The sequence below is a fragment of the Paramisgurnus dabryanus genome, chromosome 8, assembly GCF_030506205.2.
Source record: "Paramisgurnus dabryanus chromosome 8, PD_genome_1.1, whole genome shotgun sequence".
Lineage (NCBI taxonomy): Eukaryota > Metazoa > Chordata > Actinopteri > Cypriniformes > Cobitidae > Paramisgurnus > Paramisgurnus dabryanus.
Window position 1 is genome coordinate 34,130,060 of NC_133344.1, and position 14,163 is coordinate 34,144,222.

A 14,163-nucleotide genomic window follows, 5' to 3' on the forward strand; every position below is an offset into this window, starting at 1 on the left:
GATAAGAGGGTCACTGCACTATTTCAGTGATTTATCTTTGCAGAGTAATTCTTTGTAGTCACTGATGCCGAACCCGAATCTGTCCTCCTTCTATCAGCTAAAAGAGGATCTGCATGCTAGACAGAGTGGTACATCTAAAGCCAACTTGAAATCGAGTGGTTATGTATGCGCTGTGGATCTGCAGGCGAACGTTTTAATGTCAGCTTAAATTAAAATAAACACTTATTGTTCTTTTAAGCAGGCGTACCAGGTCTTATGCATGATTTATCGATGCACATCACGCCAAAGAAAATGTTTAATTTTCGGCATAACTAGCCCCTCAAGCCCCTCCCCTTCAACCACCCGTCAAACAAGAGTGCCCTTCTGATGAATCACTCAGCACACCACAATTAGTTTTTTTACACTGAATATCCTTTTTCACTTGTGAAAAGAATCACAATTAGAAATTTAAATGTGTATAGGCAAGATGTATAGGCCTACTGTTACTATAACAATATGCAAATTAATAACCATAGTCAAATCCCCAGACGCCATATGATTGCGCAGAAAAGAAAAGCATGTGAGCAAATATCACCCTGTGACACTCGGCAGGATTCAGACTGATTTAAGGTTCGGATGAAACATCAAATCTTCGCCCGGCTTACCTCAACCACCGGGCTGACAATTTCAAACCCTTGCAGCCAGAAAGCCACACACCAGTGCACACACCGTGAATGGAAACTACATTGTGAGCTAATCTAACACAGTCTCACCCCATGGCGTCAATTTTTGACGACACTTGACCATGCGTCAATATGTTGACGCGGAGGGTATACCTTTCGCGTCATTTTTTGACGAACTGGGGACTTCAATACTATTACGTCCGTTGCATTCTCTTTCCTATTTTCTTACCATTTTCGCGTCGGTTTAGGGTTAGATTACGCAAAATTAAACAGTGTATGCGAAATTAAACAGTTGTCACCTGGCGTTGGGGTTAGAGTTAGGTACGCGAAATTAAACAGTTGTCACCTGGTGTTGGGGTTAGAGTTAGGTTTGGGTAGGGATGTCATTATGTAAATCTAACCCTAAACCGACGCGAAAATGGTAAGAAAATAGGAAAGAGAATGCAACGGACTTAATAGTATTGAAGTCCCCAGTTCATCAAAAAATGAAGGAACAAAGGTATACCCTCCGCGTCAACATATTGACGCATGGTCAAGTGTCGTCAAATATTGACGCCATGGGGTGAGACTGGGTTGGCTAATCGACATGTAGCTTAAAGTAAACACATGGTCAGGCTTTCATAAAATGTAGTCCACATGGTAGCTTTTTCTGACCAAGAACCACTTATATATATATATGTTATAGCATGTCCAAAATGCCCCTATTTGGGCAGGAGCAAAAAAGCAATGTTGCCATGTATGTACGATTAAATGCAAATGAGCTTTCAATAAAAATACATCTGATTCCTGTAAATACAGTCTGGATAATAGTATATTTAGTCTCATTATTGTTACAACGTGCCAAGAAACACATTTAGAAAGCTTTTGGATAAAGTTGGCTGTGGGCGGGGCTATGTTTGTGTGACAACACATTAACAAAAGAATCAAACAGCATGTCTAATGATTTTTTTTCTTCATTGTAATGTGGTTGTGTTCACACACTGCCAACACACATTTATGTCCAAACACCTAATAAATGTGAATTTTGCATAATATGGGGCCTTTAACAGGTAATCTAGCATATTACATTTATACATTCACCAGACACTTTTATCCAAAGCGACTGCTATCCCAAGGCTCTCCCAATTAATCTACTGAAACACTTCTTTAAGGTTTCTTGAAGATTTGATGGCGCTACAGTAGCAAACCCAGTAGATTGTGACGCAACAATTTCCAAGAGGGATGAAAAATACCTTATATGTCTACTTAAATCCAGCTTGGGCTTATCACACATGTCAGCCGGTCAGAGAGCAGACTGTTAGCGGTCTGTGAACATGCTGTCTGAAACGAGACCAGGTTGCTCATTAGTGATGAAATATAGAGATTTTCTCTCTTTATTTCTCAGAAATGAAGTCCAAAGAAATTAATTGCATTATAACCACAATGGGACGTCGACGGGACATTCAGTCAGCTGCTGGAAACCTCCCGAGACCAAGGACTTGTTTTCCAAAGTTTTTGGAGATAGGCGGTGGCTTGGCAGAAATATGTTGTGTTTGGGGCATTCAGCGGTGTCAGTTTGTTTCTATTCTCTCTTTCATCACAAAGATAAAATGGAGGCCAAGAGTTTTGGACCGAATTCTCTCAACTGCATCTGCCCCGAAAGCAGACAGGCAAAGAGACAGTGACAGGTTGATATACTACCTAGCATCAGGTTTCCCCAAGTAATGAAAAGCCGAGCTGAAAATTGAGTCTGTACACCTGTATTTTCACGTCTACTCTGCCAAAACCCCCACACATTTCACTGCATTGAGCTTTCTCCAGAGACTTTTCTGTTTTCCAAATGCAATATGAGGATTTGTTATATGTGACAGTGCCTGTCAAGTTTAGTGTCGTTAATTTTCTAAGCCGTGGTTTGGACTAAAACAAACTTGAATGGTCATGTTTCCAAGTAGGATTTATCTATATTTATTTACTAAATATGATATCTGAAAATGTAGAACAATATCCCCTTTCACACAAATACTGGGATATAATGAGTAAATAGTAAATTAAGAGATCATTTGTAAACAAAACATTTACAACTGATTCATTTACATTGAATCTGATAAGACCATTTAGCATTGCGCTCAAAAATAACCAAAGAGTTTCGATATTTTTCCTTTTCAAAACTCGACTCTGTGCCTGAAAATAGTCCCCTTGGTAACTTTCAATAGCAAGGGACTATTTTTGGGCACTGCATAAAGTCACTACGCCTGTTGCAGCCATGTTACAGCAGCAAAGCTTGATTATTACGCCAGAATGAGAGTATAGTTCCTAACCATATCTGCCTAAACAAAACACAACTTTTAATTTTTCATCGGTCTAAGCACACAATGTAACTACAGAAGAGTCAAGTTTTAAATAGCAAAAATATCCAAGTTCTTTGGTTATTTTTAGCGTGATGCTAATGATCTAATCAGATTCAATGGATTATGCTAAGCTATGCTAAAAGTGGTACCGCCAGACCCGGAGATCGGCTAAATGGATTCCAAAATGGTAAAAATCAAATCTTTACCTCTAGGGGAAAAATGGAGTGTCCCTTTAAAACTTAAGAGTCGTAATTGGCCAAAATGGTGTTTTAAAGATAATTTTAACTGCACTGGCGCAGTCGGAATATCAGAAAACAGAAAAAAATAAAATGTTACGTAGCAACCTTCCTAAAAACACTCATCTTCCTCAAAAGCACCACCAATACTGTAGCATTTTCATCCTCGATTGTGGGTGGGGTGAATCTTTCAATAGCATGAGTGCAGGCAGCGTGTTGGCTTTGTAAAAATGCTTAACAAGATAAATCTCCTGGAATTCAATTATGGGATATATTAAGGATGCCAAAAAGACAGAGAAAGCACATATGCCGCTTTCATCCTTTTATGTTTGGCATATGCAGTTACCAGGATAAGATTTAGAAAAGCTTTGCAAACAATAACACGGTATGGCGATCTATGATGCGATGCCACACATATCTAAAAATCTAATGAGTCTGGTAAAGCAGTCTGGTTTCAATGGAAGAGGCTAATGTCTTTTCAGTGGTTCAGCTATGACATCACAATCCGAAACAAATGAATTATGCTCATAAGTATGACTGGCATGTGCACGAACTCTCAATGTAATACAACCATCATTACTGTAATAAAGAACATGGCTATCTGAAACATAATCCCTGTTTTATTTTCATGTAAAGCTTCATGTAAGCAATGCAACACCGTAAAAACTGCAATATAAACATCTGAAAAGAAAACAACACACCGGTTTTAAAATACTACACACATATACTAGAAAACATTCAGTAGAAATATTTTAGTGTGAACTACCCCTTTAAGACTTTATTATAAATGCACGACAGTGAGACATCCTCTCATCGAGCAGGTCAGTGCACTGTATCTTTTCTATATTAATCTAATTCTGCCGGCAAATCAGGATTGATCACTGTAGCTCTGGGCCACAGTCATCATCCGGGATCTAATCAGAGCGTGGAGGGTTGGAGAGGGGCGCTGGCTGTGGCCAGAACTCCCCATAAATATAAAACATATGAAAAGAGGTGAACGGCCATAACAGCAAGAGGGAAATCCGATTAGCCTCCCCGATCTCCACAGGTGTGCTTTCAGCCTGCCGCTTAACTGCCTGGCTGCAGTCCGCTAGCACGGCAAGCTAACAATTTTCACATCTATTGTCCGTCTCCAGCAGGGGCTACTTTGCTCCATGCCTGCGATTGCGGGCGTGTGTGAGAGGGGGTCTCGGTTAGCCGGGTTACGGGGGATCTCCTTGGTGCAATTTGAGCTTTCACAAATTAATCTGATTTAACACATGCCACGCTTCCCTTTCTTTTGGCTAATGGTTAGTTGCCAGGTACTGTAGTAGGTCGCCTCCAAAAATAAATGGATCACAGGTCTACTCTGATAGGGTTGTGGACAGCATATGTAAAACTTGATGAAACTGTGCATTAGGAAATTGTGCAAATCAAAAACGCCCATCAGAATCTTATTCTATTTATTTTGAGCACAAGACCAGCTTAAAATAGGAACCTTTGCTTCACCAAATGACATGAGTTTGGGGCGGGGCTAATGATTGTGTTCGAAAGTGTTTTTACAAATCTGGTAGATCCTAAGACCATGACAATAGGGGAGAACCGGGACAAAAGTAACGTGGGACGAAAGTAACAAAGCGATTTTCTCCGAGACCTGACTACATTTGCATTTCAAACTATGAAAGTATGTTCAGCACGCAACTTTTGACAGAGCTGACAAATATAGCATTATTTCATCATCGTTTCACGCGTGTAAGTCCAGAAAGCTGTTTTCGTAGCCTGGTTAGCCAGAACTACATCAAGATATAAGCCAACTCGTCACACAGACTGCTCAATCCGAGGGGTGGGATAAAAGGTTGTCCCTCACAATGCCTTTGCACGCAATAGGATAGCGCTACGACCAATCAGAGCAACGAAGAAGGTTTAACTTTTACTGTAGCCAGTCGGCAAAACTCCAAACACATCTTCCTTGCTTAAAAAAGGACTTCAGTAGGGTTCTTTGCTCTTTTCTCAAAGAAAAACATAACTCTAAGTCCTCCAGAGTCGTGGCCAAAGCCGATTCAAAAGACAGCTGTTCGCCAGCAGCAGCCATTCTTTGTTTTACAAGTACCAGGGAACCGTCGCAACTCTGTCATCATTATGTTAAGCCTGCCCCACATACGCTATACACGATGTGATTGGCCTGACACAATTTGGGGTTTTGGAGCTCTTAAGTCTATGGAGAGTTTTCAAAGTGTTTATACTGTTGAAAAAATGTTTTAAGGACCAAACACATAACGATAACTATAAAAACAAATAGTTTAAAAATCGTTTTATATTACAGAGAATAGCAGAGTTTACACCACAATTTTTCCCACCCGATAAACTAACTAAATCTATTTGAATTTCAAGTGTACCACAAAAGGTAAGATATTAGATTACACAAACTACTTGATTTACCGTTAGAAGTTAAAGTTACGCAAACAGACATCTGCTGGTTATACCTGCTGTGTAAATGCAACAAGAACAGCATATTTACACATTTAATGACATGTAAATCATTACAAGCATTTTTATTAAAGAACATTTTCAGTATTAGTTAATGTCAATTGAAGTTTTATGATTTGCGCGAGTACTGCGCCTCACAAGCGAATTAGTATAAAGGTGGTGTGGAAGCTAATATATTTCTCATTAATGTTATAGTTATTTTTATAATGTGAATGGCCCTTTATTGTCAACAATTTAAGTTTGTACGGTCGGGTTGCTTTTGAAAAATTTGATGAAAGTGAAATAAAAAATGAAAATGTAATTTAATAATTTTGGCAAAGATAAATTACAAAATATGTTTGCAGTTACATCTTAACAAGATCATAGTCAGGTACATTTACTAAAAAGTGTAAAAAAAAATCTTGTTCTGTAGTGTTACTTTCATCCCAGCTGACAGGGTCAAACGACAATGTGCTAGTTATGTTCGAAGTGAAATTATACTGAAGTCGTTTTAGATCTGTATAAAATTCCTACTGGTATTGATAGACCACACTTGTGAGTTATTGACCGCATCAAAAATATTATCTCTGTTTAACATTTACCCTTTAAAAATTACGTTTTTCTGAAAAATTGTACTTTCCCCCCTGCCCTCCCCTTCTAGGCAATGTAATAAAAAATACATCCTAGGCTTCAAAACATCTCATTTCATTACCACCATGCCACAACATGAAATGGACATTTAAGCAAATTTTGAGTTTTAGGTTCATCTAGGCAAGTTTTGCATGGGTTCACGGTGTGCTGACTCAACCGTTTTATTGCCATCATCCTTTGCATGCCGAACTAAAAGTTAATGGGGTGGAAAAGTGATTGAGAATAAAATGAATGTAGGGCTCCTGAAGAGATAAGAGATAGAAATGCTATTAATGATAAAAACACACTCATTTGTCTGCAGTGTTGTGTAACTGATGTCCATTGCGAATGAAACAACCTCGAGCCGGGTCGGATTCTAGCTATGTGAAGCGATTTTCTTCAGCATTCAATCCACAAACACATTTCACAATAAAATAGTCCATGGCTGGGAGGGATTAACTATAATGCACATCAGCTCTCTGCGACACGGCTCTGTGAACCTGTGACAGGTGTGAATGTGCTGCCGTCCATAGACTTTAAGGAGATTTCTTTAGTGGTGACAACAATCCCTGTCTCCTTTGATGGCTGTTACTGATAGTTGCCGTATACAGGATGCCACCTAAATACATTACCATACAATCTTAAAGGGACAGTTCCACAAAAATTTAAATTCTATTATAATTTACTCACCGTCAAGATTCTCTTGTTAAAGCAACACTATGTAGTTTTTTTACCTTTAAATAATGTCTCTAAAATTATTTCAGTGATAAAACAACTTTAAACTGGACAAATTGTACTGTTGCTGCAACCTGAGCAACCTCCTAGCTGCTACAAGCACACTCTGAAAGTGGCGGTGGAGGGTAGAGCACACAGCCCCACCCCCTCCCCATGCCTGCAGAAAAGTGTCTGATACCGCTTTTCAACCACATGGGGGAGCTGTAAGTCATTTTTACATGGAATCTACATAGTGTTGCTTTAATGTGATGTCACATTGCTAAAGCCCCACCCACTGACTGACAAACTGCACGATTTTGCCCAAAAGCTTTTTTAAATGTGTTTGTAAGCTTCTGCTTATTCTCAATCAGCATTTATTCTTCGTATTTTTCACACAAAAAAATCAAAACTTTTATGATGTGGTTTTCTGTTTGGACCTTGACAGTCTGAAGTATGCACATTCTTCAAAATTTCCTTTTCTGTACCATGAAAAAGAAGTACAGGTTTGCAATGTCACACAATCTGCCCACATTTAAGCCACATAAAGTCAGAGTTGTTATCTAAATAAAGTTATGAACTGAAATATGAAACTAAAATCAAGATACTGCAGAGATGCAAACCCTGATGAACTCCTCCCACTTTTTCTATATCTTTACATTGCAAGGTGAGGATCGAGTCTAATGTGTCAGAATCATCCACAGAGAGCCAAGCCGATTCATAGATAAACATACAGTAGCATATCTAAAGCAACCAGCCAACACAAAAGCAAGTAAAAACCCATCTGTCACTTTTCATTTTCGCGGTCACATAAATCAGAGACCAACACTCGATTCTCAGCACATTTAGATTCTCATGGTTGTAAAATTAATTTAAGCGTAGGTGCATTACTCAATTCGAGCGGAACTGTGCCGACTTAGTCCATAAATGAGTATGCAAGGTGCAAGTCTAGAGGTTCATTTATACACAGCAAAGCATAACTCACTCGTGGCACGCCGAGTTATTAAGTAGGGGCCCCACATTAACTCCTACGGGCCTCCTTTCTCTATACCCCCGAAAACAGACTGATTACTACAGAGCAAAGGAAGCCAGTTATGAGCATGAATCCCATGGCTGTACTTTGCATTAATTAGCTCGTTCACTATAGCCCTTGAAGACCCTCCGGCCCCTTCACGCTCTTTAGACACATTTACTGTTTTAAAAAATTGCTTTGCACAGCGCAGGGGTCCGTTAAGATTTTACTTCTCGTAAACGCTGTAATTGCAATGCAACCAATTATGCACCAGCCCGAGCGCAACTTGTACATTCCAACCGGTGTTTCGGAGACAGGCCTGGGAAATTAAAAACCTGAACTTCTTTAGGGGTGGCATCCTAATAAAATCCAGCGAATGCGGCATGCGCGATGTAAATTCGAAGAACTCTTACAAGACCTACAACGAGGAGACACAATGAAGGTAAATCGTTCGGCGCAGAGGTAAGGTCCTTTTACGTCAGCACAAAGAGGAAGGACAGACAAAAAGGCTTTTCAAGGGTGTTCATTGTCTTGCCCAAAGTGGGGTCACGAGAGGGCCATGTTGAGCACGGTCCCTCTCAGAGGCCTTTCACTTAACATACTACACCGACATCTCTTCAACACAAAGACTTGCTTCTTTACTGTCCTTAAATTCTTCCTCGCAAGCTACTTTAAAGCAACATTTAAAGAGACAGTTTACCGAAAAATACATTTGTTCACCCACATTCCATTTGGCTGAGAACAGAACCATCGTGAGCCAACGTAACAACAAGAAACCAAAGGCGTAAGAGAAACTTAACCGGAACCAAACAACTCTTAATTAAGGTGTTGCTTGATCTGGAGTCTCCGTGGGTCTGGCAGAGCTTTCCATATGGCAGGTTGTTATTTCACCATGCCTTGCTAATGCAGCAGGATGCGACGGCGGTAACCCGAGCCATCCCCAGAGGCCGCTCCCTCTTCTCCGGCACAGTTCTGGAATCAGGGCCAGTGCGGCATCTATTGACACAGAGCAACACATCTAGCATCCTCTCGCTGCAATGCAAAGCAACAATCCGCTGTCCATCCAGTGTTAGCCAACGGCAATGCAGGAATACCTAATGGTAATGGCCGTGCATTTGTTTAACAAGCCGACTTGCTAGCGGTTTTCATAGGAGGGGACGAAAATGGCCTTACATGTCCCAGTGGAAAGTGAGGCAAAAGCTTCTTAATCATCCTGATATAAAGGATGATTCTGTGAAAACCCAGCTAACGCAATTTTTTGTCATATACTGTTTACTGTAAAAAACATAAAAAATATAACCTTGATATATCTCATATTGACTGAGTAAGATTACGTCAACGATTGAAGTCAATGTGTCTTCTAAGCCGTTATACTAAGTTTCATGTACAGTACCTATAACTACATTATATTTTTCCTGAAAAGATTTTAATGCAAAATAAAAAATGCCATGAAAATTTCTTAATCAAATCAGAAAATGCAGAGTTATAAATACATTTATTGAAGCAGACAGTTTGAACTGACTCATGGGAATGAGTCACAAATGGGGCTAAAACAGCATGTGAGTTCATGTAAACCCATCTGTTTCAGATTTTGTGGCTTTTTAATAAAAATATGAATTAATATCTGATTGTGTTTATATGCATCATTATGCTAAATAAGCTGGCATGTAAGATCATTTAAACTGCTTCATTTATTATATCACAGACAGGTCAACCAAAACCTTATAAACCTGGATTCTTGCTTATTATCCCAATTTTGCTTTGAGGTAAACACATTTGTCAGCGTCAGTTAATGTGGGTAAAACTGACTGTGTGACACCTTTGAGGTAAAGCTTAGAAACCGTATTAATTTCACATTCTCAAGTAAACTGTGAACAGACTATTTTTTTGTGTGTTTTGTTGTACTTGTGCTGTACAAAATGTCGAAATATACAATTGTATATTTTGTACTTTTTGTACTTATACCGTACAAAAAACAGCCCCTCAATAACAACTACCGCATTGCAAAAGTGTGAAAATGATCCATTAACTATAAAACACACAGTAATGCATTCAACAGGAATGAAGTTATATCCAATGCTATCTCATGGCAATTCATACGTATCTTATGAAGTGGCTAATTCGTATTAATTCGTACAACCAAATTCATATATTTTTATACGATTTGCTTTGACCACACAAATGTTGGGGTTAGGGATGGGTGCGGTCATAGTTTTGAGTCCAGATCGTGACAGCCCCATGTATGTTATGTATAGCACATGGTCATTGTTGTTTGTTGACTTTGGCCACCGTCTCCTGTCGTGACCCCGCCCCCCTTGTTTCCCCATTCATGTCACCTATTTCTCCCTTATTTAATACCCTTGTGTTTGCTATCTTGTGCCAGTTTGTTTTATAACGTTGTTACTTTGTAAAATCCCATGTCCTGTCAAGTCCTGCAAGAGTGTTTCATAGCCTTGTTAAAGTCTTAGTCTGTCTATTGTTAGTTTTCATGATTGTATGTTAGTTTTTCCCCCTCGTGTTTTTTTGTGTTCCTGTTTTGCCTTAATAAAGTCCTTTGAGATCATCCATTTGTCTGCACTTTGTTTCTGCCTCCACCGCACTTGTCAGGTGAGGTGTGTTTATTGTTTTATTCAAGATAATCGTACATTTTGCATAACTTCGTATGAATTCATCCAGCTCGTAAATTACGTACGAATTCCTGTAAGATCAGGCTGTTATTATCTCAAAATCGTATTCCAGTTCAGAATAACATTAGGACAATATGATTTTCTTATATCAGATGGTCCTGCATAAACCGTACAGCTTACACAACCAAAGATATGCTGTAAAACGAAGCCTTTAACAAGGTTAAATCTGTCTGCTGAATGTTGCCCTAAGACTAAGCAAAACCTTTATAAATCTGGCGGCCAGTGGAAGATAAATTCATTTATATTACCTAGTTTCTTCTAAGGACGAAAGCACTAAAATGAAACAGACGTCTCAAATGTGCCGACCCAGCAAACAGCCACAAATGCAAATTAGCCTTTGACTGTAAAAAGCGAACATCAGCATTGGACTCTATGGAGGATAAGAGAAAACGTGAATCTACTGCTGCCTTATTATGATGTTGTCCTGCCCTTATGGTGAGATATCATCACAACAGTCAACAAAGATTATTGGGCAATTATCCCTATATTGCAAAATGTCAGATAACTGCTTATTTGGGACCTTTCGAGTTGAGCATAACTGTGCATATAATTATAAAGGGGGAACCTGAAGCCCGTCTCTTTCATCTTAATGCTTTAATGCTGTATTGCATTTACTCCTCAGAGAGAGGTGCTTTTAAACTGTTTATACTGATTACTGTAAAGATCAGTTCACTTGAGTAACTACTTACTAATATCAGTGGCGGTGTAATATATTTATTTACATATTTGTTCAAGTTATTTTAGTGGTTAAATGTCTCAAAAACAATTAATTGACACTGAATAAAAGCTTCATTTAATTAAGTGATAAGCGTTTATTGATATTTGGAGATAACTGTGTTTGCTCGGGCAATTAGCTTCTGTAGCTTTTAAAATCTTACATTTAAAGGTGCAGTGTGTAAATTTTAGCAGCATCTAGTGGTGAGGTTGCAAATTGCAACCAACGGCTCAGTCCACTGCTACCCATCACTTTTGAAACGCATAGAGAAACTACGGTAGCCGCCACCGGACAAAAATGTCATCATCAGAGACAACTTAGTTAAAAAAAGTTTGTCCATTAACTCTTTCCCCACCAGCGTTTTTTTAAAAAGTTGCCAGCCAGCGCCAGCATTTTTCATGATTTTCACAAAAGTTTAATGCCTTCCAGAAAATATTATTCTTTAAATATATAAACAAACAATATATCAGATGAAAGAACAGACGCTCTGCTTTCAAACAAAAAAACTGTTTCATCCTACCTTCATTAGTTCTCTTGTAATCACCTCTCAAACATGGGTAAGTTTCTTCAAAAACACCCAATTTTGAGCAAAAAGCTGAGATAATTCCATTTTTGAGAAGGACTTTTGATAGAGATCAGATGCAGAGCGATCTTTAAAACATACACGGAGTTCTTTCTCTTTCACGTGAGGCGCTAATTCTGGGTTGTATAAGTTGCGGAATAGCGGTATTGCGGGAAGGCCGGAAAATCTCGTCATTGGCGGGGAATCTTTTTCTCTTAATTGACGAGATATCTTGGCGAAATGGCGACTTCTATGTAAGGGGACCCTCGTATATGTAGATAAAAACGTCTCATTCTAAGGTAATAAAAACATAATGGTTCATTATAAAAAGGTCTTTATACACCCCTGATAATATGAATTTGTATATTATTTTGCATTCCTGTCAAGAGATCCTTCTGAAAATTACACACTGCACCTTTAAGCCAAGTAGTATTGTTTATAACACCAAACCCTAATTTAATATTAATAAATATTAATTTCTTTCTATTACAATCATGAAAAATATTTCACATCATGCAACTTATTGAGAAGTGTGCCTTACTGATTGTCACTACCAACAAAACATATGTCATTTTATATTCTCACTTTATCACATTATCTCTTATTTAAAAGCTTTAAAGTTATCATGAGAATTCAATTAGGATTTGTGGACCGGATCACAACAGGACAGACTGACAAGAGCTCAACTACAATCCCCCTGAAGACTTCCAGGACTGTCAATCAAAACGATTGACATCATTACCATCGCTCAAGCTTGCTTTGCACAGGCAACAAATATCCCAGAATTGACACGATAAAATCCCAACAGAACCCACATTAGTCAAATCATCAAAGATCAATATTCCACCTACATACTGTATCTGTATGTACACCAAAAACCTACACATAATCCTCTATATGGTGGATTCTGAATGCAAAGTAAATCACAGAGTGCTGTGAGGAAACCAGATGTATTTATTCACATCTTCACGGATCACATAACCAGTTACCATCAAAGAGAAATTTCACAAGGAAAACAAAAATGCTATTCTCACAGAGAATGCTTTATTTAACCTCTAGGGACGCACATGCTTCTTTTGTATTCTTTTGATTTATATACAACCTGTAGTCTGTGTCTCTGATTATACATAAGCCGCTGCATACCATCACAGCAAATAAAACAAAAGCAACCAATAAATTCCCATGTGACCTTCAAAAGACAATTGTGATTTTCAAACAGAAGTCAATATTCTGTCTGCATCAAAAGACGACCTTATGCATCACCCCTGATGTTTTAATAGGACTACTGAGAATATTAATATTCATAAGAGTGCATATTAATACATTGAGAAATGTAACAAATGTTCACGACAGAAACCATTCGCCTGGAATAGCAAAAAGGCATCTTTCTCTGACACTATGAAATGCTACCAAACTGCCGACATGTTTGCTGCATTTATGAAGCGTGCACTCCTCTCTTACTATTTCAAAAAGTCCACCTTTGCACCTAAAGAGTTAATTTCAGTACCTCAAAAGTACATACTGGCTCTTAACAGTGTATATTAGACTAGTACTTCGAAAGTACATATTGATACCAAATGTGTACCTGCCCCAGTGACAGCTTGCAAGCATTATTGTAAAATTTGTTCGATCTTTTCACAAATGTTTTTTTTTTTTTTTTTGCTTATTTTTGGTTGCCAAACATTTGGTGCATACCTAATTAAAATAATGGAATTGTTGTAAAAAAATTGTAATGGTAAATACTCTATATGTGACCCTAGGGACTTTTTTTTAGATTTATACATCATAACCTGAATAAATAAGCTTTCCATTGATGTATGGTTTGTTAGGATAGGACAATATTTCAAAATCTCAAATCTGAGAGTCTAAAATATTGAGAAAAACGCATTTAATTGTCCAAATGAAGTCAAAATCAACTGCATCCACTCACAAAAATAAAGTTTTGATATATTTAAGGTATAAAATGTACTAGCTATCTTTAGGGAACATGATCTTTATATAACATCCTAATGACTTAAAAGAAAAATCAATAAATTTGACCCATACAAGATATTTTTGGCTTTTGCTACAAATACGCCTGTGCGACTTAAGACTGGTTTTGTGGTCCAGGCTGTATACAGTGTATACAGTATCTTTACAAGCAACAAGGTCGCATGAAGACAATAAGCTTTACCTC

The 14,163-nt window shown here is 38.3% G+C and overlaps 1 protein-coding gene across 9 annotated transcripts in view; it reads right to left on the bottom strand.

The window, feature by feature from the left end:
* Positions 1 to 14,163, bottom strand: part of tenm4 (teneurin transmembrane protein 4) — a 268,749-nt gene that overhangs the window by 211,223 nt on the left and 43,363 nt on the right. The window lies entirely within an intron of this gene.